Source organism: Heteronotia binoei, chromosome 6 (assembly GCF_032191835.1).
Source record: "Heteronotia binoei isolate CCM8104 ecotype False Entrance Well chromosome 6, APGP_CSIRO_Hbin_v1, whole genome shotgun sequence".
Taxonomy (NCBI): domain Eukaryota; kingdom Metazoa; phylum Chordata; class Lepidosauria; order Squamata; family Gekkonidae; genus Heteronotia; species Heteronotia binoei.
In genome coordinates this window covers 100,682,661-100,695,954 of record NC_083228.1, presented here as the reverse complement: position 1 = coordinate 100,695,954, position 13,294 = coordinate 100,682,661, and the positions used below count along the sequence as shown (strand labels likewise).

The 13,294-nt window shown below is 40.9% G+C and overlaps 1 long non-coding RNA gene across 1 annotated transcript; it reads left to right on the top strand.

Moving 5' to 3' along the window:
• The first annotated feature begins 6,158 nt into the window (after positions 1-6,158).
• LOC132573378 (uncharacterized) lies at positions 6,159-12,981 on the top strand. The gene is made up of 4 exons (XR_009555532.1): positions 6,159-6,324; positions 10,566-10,658; positions 11,477-11,524; positions 12,626-12,981. It is a non-coding gene; the product is annotated as an uncharacterized LOC132573378 (long non-coding RNA).
• The last annotated feature ends 313 nt before the right edge of the window (positions 12,982-13,294 follow it).

The window sequence follows — 13,294 nt, the reverse complement described above, 5'->3', positions numbered from 1 at the left end:
ATAGTGAAATGGTTAGGGAGGAGGGGGAGATCTTACAAAAACCATTTAAAGGGAATGCTCCTTTTATTATTTATTTATTTATTTATTACTTCCCATTTATATCCCGCCCTCTCCGCAAGCGGACTCAGGGCGGCTTACAACATTATAAAAACAATCAATCCAATAAAACATATAAAACCATAATTTACATATTTTAACTTTAAAACCATTCTATAGTGCTATTTCAGTCCAGTATGGCGGTATTGACTTCTCAACCAAGATTGCCAGCATTCTGTAGGATGTCCGGTGGCAGCCTTTTTTTTTCAATCAAACCGCAAAAGCCTGTGTAAAGTACTGGGGTCGGCGCAGTAAGAGACCAGAGTCGGAGAGTGATTTCAGCAAGCTTTACTTTAGGAACACACACACAGACTGAGCTCTATTCAAACCTCCCGCTCCTTTATACAATTCTTGCCCCCTTCTGATTGGACCTTAACTATGTACATGGATTGGCTATTTACAGAGGCCTAAGGGCCTATCAGGGTACAGTATGAGCCAGCAAAATGGAAGGGGAGGGAGATATTGCAGAGGCCATTTAAGGAGAATGGTACCTTTAAATGGCTTTTGCAAGCAGAGCTCAAGTGAAGTCCAAGTGGCAAGTTCACCCGGAAGGGCAGATTTCTTGTAGATCCAGCTGTAGAAGTATTTACACATAAGGTAATCCCCCATCTAATCTATGGCATAGAGGTATAGGACTGGACGGAACATATGATCTCCAGTCTGGATTCAATTCAAAATTTCCCACTTGTGGGAAAGGATGAGATATAAATCTAAAAATTAAATTAAATTAATTCATTAGACAACTTCTTGCTTTGCCTAAGGGGACTCCTGCACCCCTAATGAGAGTGGAACTTGGTCTGCCACCAGTTAGGGCCTGTGTCCACCTTGCCTTTCTTAAATTTTGAAACAAAGGTAACATCGCCACTATCAACATACTCAGCAACCAGTGTTTTAAGCAAATATCACATATTGATGCCTTTTGGTCTGTATGCTAATAATAACAACATATTTCTCCATTATTCTATTCCAAATGACTTGTTGAGAGCTTTGAATAATGGTTCCAGTTTACAAAACTGGGTCTATAGATGTGATACCTTATTGCAGGGGTGGCCAACAGTAGCTGGGGCTGGGGCTGATGGGAGTTGTAGGCAAAAAAATCTGGTGAGCTACCATTGGCCACCCCTGCCTTATTGAACAGTTTTACAATGGCTTAGTCCAAATTTTCCCCAGGGTTTAAACTGATTAAAAGAGATCACACTGGATATTCCTATTTGGTGAATATTTCATTTCAAAACCTCAGGAAGGCATTTACTTCCTTAAGTTTTTAGACAATGCTGATGGTTCCGCTCATGGGAAGATATTCTCAGATACCGATGGCTTTACGTGTATGTATATGTGGTGCCACAATCCCAGAAGATATTTTTCACTACATATTATTTTGTCCTATGTATAAAGAAATTAAAATTAAGTTTCTTGATAATAGGTTATTATCAAAAAATTTCCTCTGATCTTGACAAGCTGTTTTTTTTGTTATCCAACTCTGACCCGTTTGTTACCTATAGAGTGTCTCTCTTAGCCCTGGCTACAAAGAAAATTAGGGCCAAGACTGCCACCTCAGTTAATAACCCTTTATATGGCTAATTGGATTTACTCTAGACATTTACAATTTTATTGTATACCAATATTTATAACTAGTTAGGTCTAATATGGCTGAGTTTAATAGTACTCTGTTTCTTTAACTTAATATTAATTTGTTCTGATATCTTATAACAAATTCTTTTACATGTTGTTGTTAGTGCTGTTTGACTATTTTTATTATCATGTTCTTAATTTTTGTTGTGACAGCCTTTGGCTATATACAATAAATATTTATGTTCTGTTCCATTTTAGCTTAGCCTGAAAGGGATGCAAGCCATTTCAGCAATCCCTCTCATTCCTGCCCCCCCTCTTCCAACCATGAACCCAACAAAGCTCTGAAACAACGTGGAAGGTCATGAGAGGGTTGTGGATAGTGTGCTTTGCAAACCATGAGCTGGCAATGTTCATCATGAAATTAGGTTCTTGATGAGGTTTGTGTCCATCCCTAGTAAAGATACATTGTCGCATTGGTACAAGATTCACTTGTTGGCATTGTTAACACTGGTGTGCAGTTAGGACACTATTTAGAGCCAGTTTGGTGTAGTGGTTAAGAACGTGGACTCTAATTTGGGAGAACTGGGTTTGATTCCCATGCCACATGCACCTGCTGGTGTGGCCCTGGGTCAATCACAAGTTTCACAAAGCTGTTCTCTCAAGAACAGTTCTCTTGGAGTTCTCTCAGCCCTCACAGGGTGTGTGTTGTGCGGAGGGAAAGGCAAAGGAGATTATAAGCTGCTCTGAAACTCTGAGTGAAGGGTGGGGTATAAATTCAGTCTCTTCTTGTGCTTTAGGTCTGAATTCCTGTTTGATCTCTGCATCCACTTTCAAAAGGAGGGGAAATTTAAAATATCTTGATATACAATGTCAGCCTTTAGTATAACAATATTAAAATGGAAGCTGGTGTATGTGTTCAGAATTTTTTTTCATACTTTGATCCAAATTCAAACCCTTTCACTGTTTTGTTGCAGCCAGAAAGGTCTCAACAAACACACTGGACTGAATCCCACATGAAATTTTTAGAGGCACAATGGAAATACAATAAATATTTATGTTCTGTTCCATTTCAGCTTAGGCTGAAAGGGATGCAAGTTCTTCCTTCCTATGGCAGACCTCTGGACCCCCTCCTCTCCATTATTCCTGGAAATCTCCTGTTCCTTAAAAGTAGTGGGGTGTATATTTTAGGTGGTAGTGGAGGGGGAAATGGGGAAGCCATGTTTTTGAGAATGGAAACGCTTCAATCTTCAGAAAGCTTAGAAGGGATCCACGCCACGAAGGTTGTTGTCAAACCATGGGGTTCACTCCAGAGATACCTTTGTGGAAAGGCTCATGGTTTGGATCCAATTGTAGTGATGTGATTACTGTTGACGAAGCTCTCTTAGGACATGATTCTACATTTGAAGCCTAAATACCAGGTGAGTTACCACTTCATAGAGAGCAAGTTTGGTATACCTGGGAGAACCAGGTTTGATTCCCCACTTCTCCACTTGCAGCTGTTGGAATGGTCTTGGGTCATCCATGGCTCTCATTAAGCTGTCCTTAAAAGGGCAGTTTCTGCGAGAGCACTCTCAGCCCCACCCACCTCACAGGGTGTCTGTTGTGGGGGAGGAAGATAAAGGAGATTGTAAGCCTCTCTGATTCAGAGTGAAAAAAGTTAAAGGTAAAGTCCCCTGTGCAAGCACCCATCATTTCTGACTCTGGGGTGATGTTGCATCACGATGTTTTCATGACAGACTTTTTATGGGGTGGTTTGTCATTGCCTTCCCCAGTCATCTACACTTTACCCCCAGCAAACTGGGTACTCATTTTACTGACCTTGGAAGGATTGAAGGCTGAGTCAATCTTGAGTCAGCTACCTGAACCCAGCTTCCACCAGGATCGAACTCAGGTCGTGAGCAGAGCTTGGATTGCAACACTGCAGCTTGCCGCTCTGTGCCATGGGGCTTTCTGATTCAGAGAAAAGGAAAGGGTATAATTCTACAGTCGTCTTCTTCTTCCATTTTTCATAAAGGAGGGAGGAAACAACAAAAATAGACTGCAGAGCTGTTCTTCACTCGTCTAAATCCACTATTTAATGTTTCCTATATATTCAATCCATACTTTGCCTTTAAAAAAAAGATTCTTGAGTCCCCTAAACAGTTATATTACTTGTCTGACAGCAGGAAGTAATTTGGTTTTTGTTGAAGCTGTTTTTGGAATATAACATTCAATTGCCATAAGCCTTTTGGTTACTGAAACTCTAATGAGAGAATACCAGGCATTCCTGTTCAGGTCTAAATTGTGCAACTTAATATGTTAATAGACAGATTTTAATTTGTGTATTATTCTTGGTAACAATGCTGTCTATTTAAGCCTTCCATTAGAAATCTGTTACAATAATTTAACAGAAAATGTCAATGGAATCGTATCAAATTGTTTCTGCTTATTTAAAATTATAGATTTTGAATGGATCTCTTACTTGGACACTATTATTACTGGAAAAAAAGCATATCTATTAAAATTAGACCCTAAGTCTTTAAAAGCTTCTGTATACTATAAATACGCAGAGTTGAGGTCATATGCCAATATTTCAGGAAAAGAATTTGGTATTTTAGGTACAGAGTCCAAGTAACATTCTTTTGTGAATCAAATTGGAATGGGAAGACTTCTGTTTTATCCACCAGTTTTGACAAAACACTATTTTAAGCCTGATGACCAATGAGGCAAATTGTTTTTTAAAATAGTGGACACTGAAGAGTTCTTCTGGTATGCTTTATAGTGCTGGATGGTTTTGAAATAAGTGGCTTCTATTGTTGTCTGTGGGATTGTAATGCTCTAACTAAAGGCTGAGATTTTAAAACAAGGTGTGAACCTCTAAAGTAATGAATGCTTGGCACAGTGGGATGAATGGAGAAGCAACATTCTCCTGCAATTAAGACTTGATATCATGTGCCATCCATCTATTATAATTCCATGTGGATTTGGTGATGTGGAATACAGAATTAAGATTGCTAAAGAATGGCACACTGAATTAGCGCAAGCAGAAGCTGATAGTACAGATCAATCATTTTGGGGCACTTCCATATGGGAACTTTCCCACAGTTCTGGGTTGTGCTCAGCTATGATTCTAAATTAAAAGCATATCAGAAGTGCTCATGTGCTCAAAGATTTATTATGCTTTTTGAAATATGAGGAAGAAGTTTAGAAAGAGAGAGCAATGTGCTATCATTTCCTTGAACATCCCACAGTTCTTTGTTACTCCTAGGGAAAGCGAAGGAGGACTCAATAATACTAGAGCATAGAAGAACAGAACACAGGACAGCCAACTGGCATAGTGATCACACTAGTGCCCAATATATTTCAGGGATGGCCAATGGTAGCTCTCCAGTTGTTTTTTGCTTACAGCTCCCATCAGCCCCAGCCATTGGCCATGCTGGCTGGGGCTGATGGGAGTTGTAGGCAAAAAACATCTGGAGAGCTACCGTTGGCCACCCCTGATATATTTCCTTAAAAGTCTAAATATAAAGGTGCTACTTGGAGTTAGCATCAGATGTGGGGAGCAATTCCCCCAGGGTTTCAGACCACATGTGTACATGTAGATGTGGAGGGAGGTTGGTGCCATTGAGTCACTGCTGACTTACGGTGACCTCATAGGGTTTTCAAGGCAAAGAGATATTCAGAGGTGGTTTGCCATTGCTTGCCTCTGTGTCACAACCCTGGTATTCTTGGGAGGTCTCCCATCCAAATACTTACCAGGGTCGACCCTGTTTACTTCCAAGGTCTGACAAGACTGGGATAACCTGGGACTGGGTATGTGTAAAAATACTCATATATACATGTGAGTTATTTATATAAATTGTACACACATGTTGAGGGCTTTTTTTGTAGCAGGAACTCATTTGCATATTAGGCCACACACCCCTGGTGTAGCCAATCCTCCAAGAGCTTACAGGGCTGTTATTACAGGGCCAACTGTACTGCTACAAAAAAAGCCCTGTGACATGTCTATTACTTCCTCAGATCCTCTGCTTAAAATAAAGGCTAGTTCTAACCTTGCAACCTACACAAGATGTTGCTAAAAATAGTTTCTACAGTGCAGCCAGGGCTTTTTTTTGAGCATGAATGCACAGGAATGCAGTTCCAGCTGGCTTGTTGTCTGGGGTGTGGCCTAATATGCAAATGAGTCCTGCTGAACTTTTTCTGTGTGAAACAATGGTGATGTCAGGAGGTGTGGCCTAATAGGCAAATAAGTTCCTGCTGGGCTTTTTTTGTATGAAATAATGGTGACATCAGAAGATGTGGCCTAAAATGCAAATGAGTTCCTGCTGGGCTTTTTCTACAAAAAAAGCCCTGAGTGCAGCCAATGCCCAGTGGTGGGAGACAGGTACAAGGCAAGGCTAAGAGCCAGTGCTAGGATTTCTCCCCCCCTTGTTGGCTTGATAAAACTACTGAATCATTATAGTGTGCTGCAATGAAGAACATTTGCTTCACAGAGCAACCATACAGTCAGAACTACAGTGTCGTTCACAGAGAAATGACCTAGAAAATCTCTGTCACTTTAAGAGACTTTCACTAGCAGGAAGAGAAGGCTAGAAGAGAAAGGAAGAGGTTACAACAGATGGTTGTGCAGTTTAACTTTTGCCTGTGAAGTCAGAAACAACTAAAAAAGAAGCAGTAAGTATAAGATCTCTGGGTTAATATGAATCAGGATCATGGATCATCGCTGAAAGTTCTATTAACACTTCAAATACAGGGAAAGTGCAATAAAGAGTTCACCTCAAATTTACTAGTCTTCACAGAAATGACTTAGGGGGAAAACGAAAAGGAACTCTCCTGGGAGTAGATTATCATCATGTGTGTAAATTGGCACATGGTGTGAAGTGCACACGGGTATCAGCAGTTCTGATCTGAGCCATTCCCCATATCCTTTTTCTTGTTACTGAAGCCAAAGCACTGTCATCTTCCCCATTCTTAAAACCCATCTTGTACCATTAAACCTTTATTGAGTAAACACAGACTTAAAAACCCTGCCTTTGAGTTAGGGAGATGCACGGGTTCCACATGAAAAACTAACCTCGTTTCATCTTAACTTCTTTTAAATAGCTTGCTCTGGTCTCTTTTTGTTTTACCTTGGCATGATACCTGATATTTGCAGCTATTAAGTGAAAATTATGTGAAACAGCTGCAGTGACAGATAAGATTAATTATCTTTTGCATGGCTGACATTTAACCCTGCTTGTAACTTGGGCTGCTTGATCCTGCTTCTGTAGCAAAAAGGCAAGGCCAAGTGAGGCTGATTGGCTGCTCTAGTAAGGGCTTGTCTGCACCTCTAGGACATGATAGGAAATGGGAAATGTGCCCCTGAGTTGTGCTGAACTCTAGAAAAAGGGAAAGAGCACATAGGAAGGTAAAGGTAAGGTAAGGTAAATTTATTTTTGTATCCCTCCCTCCCCCGCCAAAGGCAGGCTCAGGGCGGCTCACAGACATGGAACAACCGTGATTTCAGTAAAATACAATCAATACAATACAATAAGACAAATTAAAATACAATTAAATTACCATTATAAGTTAGGATAAAATTAGATAAAACAGCTGTTATATGTTAATAATTAATAATTAAGGTGCTACAATTCACAGTCATATATAAGATGGTTAGATGGCTAGAAGTCAGTTTAGCCGGGTTCTGTCTTGAAAGTGAGCTGAAAGAGGGTGGTTTTGCAAGCCCTACGGAACTGGTTCAGATCCCGCAGGGCTCGCACCACCTCTGGAAGTTGATTCCACCATCGGGGGGGGCCATTACTGAGAAGGCTTGCTCCCTCGTTGTTTTCAATCTAGCCTCTCTTGGACCAGGGATTTTTAAAAGATTTTGAGAACTAGATCTCAGTGCTCTCTGGGGAACATATGTTGAGAGGCGGTCCCTAAGGTAGGAAAGTTGTACACATCATTCTGAGTAGGCGTTGTTTGTTTTAAGTAGTGGCAGAGGGACTGCAACTGCAGTTGTGTTAATCTGCTGTTGGGCTTTTACATGTGTCTTGCAAACCAAGAGGGCAGCACAGTGTAAGGGTGAACCTCAGAGAAGTCACCCAAGGAAGAAAGGTGTTTCTTCTAAGAAGTCTGACAAATCGAATGCTTTTATATGAGCCTATTTGTATGAAATCAGACAATATATGCCATTCTAGATTAGGTTTGCCAATCCCCAGGTCCTAGCAGGGGTTCTCCCACTTTCCCAGGCTCCTTCCCGCTCCCAGTCAGCTGGCCAGTGGGGGGAAGCCCCGCCCCCACAGCCACCATGTGCCTTTCCACCTCTGGAGGCTTCAGACTCCACTTGGAAAGGCTTCCTCTTGGGAAGCAGCAGTTTTCTCGAGGGGAGCTGATCTCTGCCAGCTGGAGATCAGTTATAAAAGCAAACGATCTCCAGGCCCCATCTGGAGGCTGGCAACCCTTGTAAATCTGCTCAAGGGAGGAGTGAAAGTGAATTGGGAATTTCCAGGTTGGAAAAGCAGGGATGAGAAAGCCACACAGAGTTACTCCAGTCCAAGGCCACTAAAATCAGTTGATTTAGATGGGAATAACTTGGCATAGCAGCCCTGTGGGGCAGAGTGGTAAAGCTGCAGTACTGCAGTCCAAACTCTCTGCTCATGACCTGAGTTTGATCCTGGCGGAAGCTGGGTTCAGGTAACCGGCTCAAGGTTGACTCAGTCTTCCATCCTTCCGAGGTCTGTAAAATGAGTGCCCAGCTTGTTGTGGGGGGGTGGTGGTGGTGGTGATGGTGGAGTGTAGATGATTGGGGAAGGCAATGGAAACCATCCCATAAAAAGTCTGACGTGAAAACATCGTGATGTGACATCGCACCAGAGTAGAAAATGACTGGTGCTTGCACAATCCTTTACCTTAAAACAAACAAACTAACTTTGAATACGATTGCACTAAACCCAACAATTTATTCATTTGTTTATTTTAATTTTTTCTCTCTTGCCTTTTTCTCCAAAAGAGATACAAGGGGACCTACAATAAAGTTTAAAAACAACAGTCATAAAATGCAATAGTAACAGGATAAACTAGGAAAAAATGACTGTTCTTGAAAATACAAAAGATTCTTTCAAAAGAGTTAAACTGTCATCTGGGGTTGCCAACAGATTGGGGGAGAACATTTTTGTCCTATTGTGACTGTGAAAGCTTGAAGTGGAGAAATCCGCAGATGCTTTTGATAACATGGAGATACCATAATTATCTGCTAATGTCAAGCTACCATAATGGTATGCTAACAGTTGCTTCTTATAAAACAAGCAACTCTGCTGCCACACTAAAGCGTTCAAATGCATTTCTTCATCCCATCTTTGCATGTCTTTAACACCTTCCTCTGAATATTTTTTTTATTGATCACAACATGTATTTTCAGCACACAATACTTGGCAAACTATCTTTCTATCAGATGTGAAAGATAAGGAGGTAGATAACTTATTGGTGGGAAGGTGATTAAGTTTAGAAATCTGCCTTTGTTTGCTCAGCTGCTATTTTACTGCTTTATTCTCCTAGTGTTCTTTGAGATGCCATTTCATATTTGGCATCATGTGTGAGGGGGGGGGGGCTAGTCAGAATTCAAAGAAGGTTCAAAGGATAGCACAATCCCCTTTTTACTAAGACAGGCAGACTGCAAATAATGGAGAATGGAATGGAGGATTAAGTGGGAAACTCCATTGAAAACAATGGCACAGGATGCTTTTCTTATGATTCCTTAGTCACAATTTTTGCTGCACCAGAACTAGAAGGTGCAATCCAATTAAAGAAAACTTCAGTAGCATTCACCTTAACCCCCCCCCCCCCCCGCCAACAGATATAAGGGTTCTAGAAGAATTATCAAATGTGGCCTGAAACTTGATCTTTTACTTGATCTAGCGGATGCCTTTGAAGCCATTGCTCCCCCAGCATCCAGCACCCTACCATCAAGGTGCGCAAGCTGTATTGAAAGCTTCCAGCCTACATGATGCTGTGTGGTTTGTTGTACTTTCTACTGGTCTCGAAACTGATTGACATTTTTGTGTTGATTATGTTTTGAAGTGATTCATTTTAATGTTTTAATGTTGTAAGCCGTCCTTACCCCACTTGCACGATAAGGTGGGGTATAAATTGCAAATTAAATTAAATTAAAACACTGGGAGTAGGAGACAAAGGGACTCTCCTCTGTATGATGTTGATGTTGTCTGTACCCAACAGGTCTTTAGACTGAGCCCATGTTGACGCAAACTGAGAGCCAGTTTGGTGTAGTGGATAAGTGCGCAGACTCTTATCTAGGAGAACCGGGTTTGATTCCCCACTCCTCCACTTGCACCTGCTGAGATGGTCTTGGGTCAGCCATAGCTTTCATAGAAGCTGTCCTTGTTTGTTGGGGGGGGGGGGGGAAGGTAGAGGAGATTGTGACCGCTCTGAGACTTTGAGATTCAGAGTATAGGGCCGGATATAAATCCAAATCTTCAAACATTAGCAGAGCAATGCAACACCTGCCTAGGCTGCAGCTCTCTGGCATGCTAACAGCAGCTGAAGGCTCAGTTTAACAAGTTGTTGGGTGCATTCAACATAAAAGAGGTAAGTTCTTCTTGCCTACCAGTGTCACATTTAAGCAGAGCTTTGGATGTCCCATTTGTGTGCAGAAAACATAGCAGAGAAAGAGAGAGAGTGGGGGAAGATACAGAGTGTCATCACAGCAAGCAAGGACTTCCCCTAAAACAGTGAGAGATGAATTTATTTGCCAGGAACATTAAGTTTGGGGCAATACATATTGAAATTGTGTCACATAGTATTAGAAGAAAAGTACTTCGTTTGCAAAGTTCAGTTGAGTTGAAAACAAGAAAGCCATGAAGTAGTTTGAAGTGTTAACTTGATTTAATTCAGCTCTCTGCCCTCACACCTGTTCTCAGTATCCCCAGATCTGCAATATGATCCTCTGAGGAGTGAGATGTAAGTGGGCCAATGAAAGCTACCCCTGATATTTGGTTCCGCGTTGCTTTTGGGTAAGTGATGGAAGATCAGTCAAAGAAGCTGCCAGCCTGTATGAGAGAGAGAGAGAGAAGAAGCCAGCTGATGCACTCACCTTAATTTCTAAATTAAATGCATGATCTGGAAGTTCTTCCTGTTATTTCTAGATACATGAGGACTAGATGTATTACCTTAGTGATGAGGGCAGAGTACTCTTCATGTGTTTAGAAACATTTTATTCAGTTTAAATTATACGTTCAATGTCTTAAGGAATGAATCCTGGCATTGACAAGAGGTTCTGTGTGGTGTGTGTGCCAATCCTCCCCACTTTCTGTAGCTTTTATTTCAAATATGTTGAGTTGTCTTCAATGGTGAGTGATCCAAGCTAAGCCTTTTGGCTAGAACCTGCTGTCAAATGTATGCTTGTTTGCCCGAGTCTGGCAGTGCTGTGGTTTTAAACTAACATCAGTCTGCTTACTGTATGGAAACAAAATCCAGTGTTGAAATGTAATATTTATTATGATTCCTTTTGAAGCAATACAGATTTATCACACTACAGTTTTCTGATGCTGACAACCTGAACCGTTTTCTTTTCAGGGCAGACCTAGCCAAGCAGAGCTACTTCCAGGTTTTATCCTTAAACATGAATGAATGTTTCTTGCTGAAGCACTTTTAAATAACCTCACATGTTCCCCCTCAATAGGCTTGACTCGACTACCAAAGGCCAACACATCTTTTTTTAACCGACAGAACCTCTGTGCCTCTTATTAGTCGCATTGCTAGCAGAAATTTAAGTGCAGTTTTTCCAATCATAGTGATCAATAAAAATTATTTTTCTGTGCTTTCTCTTTAGAGAACCAGTCTCAAGGAGGTTGACAAAATAAAACATGCAGCCTGAAAGGTAGGAACGAGCACTTTGAATTGTGCCCAGAAGTAACTGGGGAGCCACTGAAGATTTTCAGCACTGGGATAATAGGATTTTTTTTTAAAAAAAAATTGATATCCACCTGTAGGAGAAAAGCTTCTGTCAAAAAAGTGACATTAACCCTAAAGCATGCCTAATTTGCAAGGATCTCTTTTCTAATTACAATTAACATAGAAACACTTACCATCTGACTACTAAGCATTCATTTGTTATTTGAAGGAGTCTAAATGTTTGCACACAAACACATTTGCAAAAACACATCTGTACCCATTCATCATATACTCTTTGTCACACTCAAACCCATTCACAAAGCTCACATGCCCCCATTCATGTACTTTTCTCTTACATACACAAATCTTTGTTACTTAACCTATTTTCATTGCCTTCTTTCTCACCCACATTAGCACTACAGCTACAGACTGACTACAGCTGTGACAATTCTGCTTACTCTCTTTTCTCCTCATCAGAAGCACCCAGTCCCATCTGTTCTTAGGCCTTGTATGCTTAGTATTATTAGTATTAAATAGCCAAGCCACAGAATTTTCAGAAACAGACATCATAGTATGTATCAGTAGCTGAACCAGTGTCTAGGCAGGGCTCATAGTCATCACTAGAAACCAGAACTCACAGCCTGCACTCACATCAATTTTTCTCTTTTGACTATTTTGTCCAATTTGGGAAGCAAGTCTACATGTTCTGTGAATGAATCCACTACTTCAGTCATCTCCCTACAACTAAAACTGCCTCCTGCCTGTTATTCAGGCTTGCTTAGACTTGAAAAATATATCGTACTCATATGCCATTGCTACTGGATTGGATATGGAGGAATGTGATTTCATTTTTTTTAGTTTAATAGACATCGATGTCACATTTCTGTAGGATTAAGAGGTGTATTCATTATAGTGACTTTGGCACTGTATTTTAAAATAGTTATATGTATTACATAAATTACAGGATGTTTGGCAAAGATATAATTTACAGCTTCCAGAATCACAGGGATTTCATTGTGAAGTGTACTGAAAATCCTCCAAGCGTATCTTAGTCTTGAATCCCCTCTTTCTGTCGCCTGTAATTTAGGGCACTTATGACTCGAGCAGTTGAGAAGAAGACAGCTACAGTTAGAAAACTTGTCAGTGGGAGGAGGAAACTGATCGACCCTTAAGTCACATAAATTTGCAGGGACATCAAAAGCCAGAGGCTCGTTCCCCCATATTTGTATTCAGTTTCCTTCTCAGACACAAACTGGACATACTCCAATGAATGGACTGAATATTAGAACAACTCTGTGTCAAATGAACTTATGATTGTAAAAACTGTCTTAATATTGGTATGGTTTCTGCTTTGAATAAGTGAGGTAAGTTTATTAACCCTGTTCTGATGATATACACAGTGTGAATAAATGTAATGGACTTGTAGCAACAAGCCCTGCCTCACAACTGTGTGCACGTATCTATCAATTTTTCTTGCCCTTTCTCCAAGATGCTCAGGGCAGCATGCCTTGTTCTCCTGCCCCAATTTTGTCCTCAGAGCCTGTGAGATAGGTTAGGTGAGAGAGAAAATGACTGGTTCAAAATTATCCACTAAACTTTATGGCAGAATGGGTTTAAATCAAGCTGCACAAGGAGCCAGCCCCAGCCGAGGTGGCACAGAGTTCTCAGCTCCTGCCACCCCAGCTGGTTCTCAGTATAGCTGAATATCCCCAAATAAAAGCCCCCACCCCGCTTTTATTTGGGCTCAGCTATACTG